Source organism: Echinococcus granulosus, assembly GCF_000524195.1.
Source record: "Echinococcus granulosus chromosome Unknown EG_S00192, whole genome shotgun sequence".
Lineage (NCBI taxonomy): Eukaryota > Metazoa > Platyhelminthes > Cestoda > Cyclophyllidea > Taeniidae > Echinococcus > Echinococcus granulosus.
In genome coordinates, this window is record NW_020170572.1 from 83,862 (window position 1) to 85,802 (window position 1,941).

The window sequence follows — 1,941 nt, forward strand, 5'->3', positions numbered from 1 at the left end:
GTTTCCTAAAGCTGTGAGCGATTAAAACCAGTTTTCGATGCCTGACAATCGCTTGAGTAATGGAATAGAATGGGCGGTTCACTGGCGATAGTGAGAGAGGGGATGTGGAGGTTAGGTGCCATGTTATGCTCTTCTGAAGGCAAAACATAGAGGCAGAAGTGGAATTCATACGAAGCTTGCGTATTATTGAGAAGAGCTTGGACTGCGAATTACATTGTTGATTACGTCAACGAACAATGGGGCTTTGAAGGGCCTTTTCGCGGTTGCTTCCTGTCCTTTGTTGTGAAGGTTACGTGAAGTTACTTCAGTTCCACCTTGAACCACCCAATTGTCTTCGTACTCCTACTTGAAGCCGCCCTCTTCATTCTGGGAAAAGACTCCCAAAAGCAGCTAAAAAATTGCTATAACGAAGGGAGGGAAAGTGGAGCACGAATTTAATGTTGAAACAAGTGCCGGGGCAGAAGATGATGCCTTCCCCCTTGTGGACGACGTTTTCGTCTCCTTTTGCAGAATCCATGGTATTGGCAGTGGTGATGATGGTGAGAGAAGTGTCGCCTTATTCTGTAGAAGACATTGTGGTTCTGCTAATGCTGGTCGTGCTGTTTTCAACCTCGCTACCGCTGCTTCTCCCGTTTCACCGTAGATGTACTCTCCTTGAAAGTCTATTCGAAAATGCTAGTCTGGAAATAGATTTATAGTTTGGCGTAATTCATTGGCAGCAGACTTAAACTTCACTGTCATGAGGACAAGTTGGAGGGCAACTAAAGGGATGGATTTGAGTTCCAGAACTAAGCATCAGCGCTCACACTATACTCTAGAGGTTCTTAATGATTCCAGTTTGAGTATGTCTGTATCTCTGGCAGAATTGTTTTCAGCAACAGTGATGCGTGAAGTTCATGCAGAAAACTTTGTAAAACGGCATAGAAGCCTGTTTGATGACAACAGTGCCACGAGAAGCGGTTATTCCTATTTTGACCACACTGTCATGAGCGTGACTAATAACTTGCGACCCTAAAATTGAGAAGTTTACGGAATAAGGGATTGACCAAAGCACTTTGTTCCTATCAGCGTTCTACTAACCGGTGAGTAGTTCCCTTCCAGAATTTATACTTTCACCTCCTGTCACAGGCGTTCTTCCCAAATGCGAAAATCCGCGTAGTCAACAAACCTGTTAAACACAGTGTCTGCCTTCTAGCATCGACAAAGTGAGCTCGTTGGTGGTGATTGTCGGAGCAACAGTGTGTCACCTCTCCACATGTCTGCAGTCCCGTCATATTGGATTTTTAATGACAGAAGGCGAGATGGGAGAAGAGAGTCTGAGTGGAAGCGAGTGTGGATACATCCATCTCCCCGATAGATGCTGTCACTCCTCTCTATCACCAGGCTTAATTCCCTCTTTGTCCCGTCCTTACTGATCCCACTCAACCTTTTGCCACCAGCTGCACGCACACTTTTTCTCTTCCACTGTTGCTTTGATCTCATTTCTCACCCCATTGTTGTATCAGCAGGCGATGGAAGACTTGCAGGACTACCTAAATCACTGTACGGACCAGATAAGGAACGTCTGTGTTGCGATGATTTCAAGGTTGGAGAGCCTTCTTACCACTGTTCAGATACCTAATGTTGTTGGTTGGTTGCCTTTTGAAGTTTACGTCCACCTATCGCTTCGTCTGTATTCTTTGTTAGAATTTTTATTTATTGATCGTTTAATTTGAACTTATTTAGTAGATGGGTTAGGATTACACGACCAATCTCTTTTACCATCGGTTTCTTGAGAGGTTATAGGTCATGCTACACTACTTTCCAAACAAACTTCTGAAAACAATTTCAACTCTATCTTTGCAGATCGCTTACTGATCGTGAAGCGGGACTTGTGATTGTGATAACTGTCAAACAGTGGAGGAAATCTCGGTGTTCCTGCTCTTGTCAATCTGCCCATTC

General features: G+C 44.3%; 1 protein-coding gene across 1 annotated transcript in view; it reads left to right on the plus strand.

Moving 5' to 3' along the window:
* EGR_10134 (hypothetical protein) overlaps positions 1 to 1,941 on the plus strand; it is a gene marked incomplete at both ends in the record, with an annotated part of 4,442 nt that overhangs the window by 1,213 nt on the left and 1,288 nt on the right. The gene's annotated exons all lie outside the window — the stretch shown is intronic.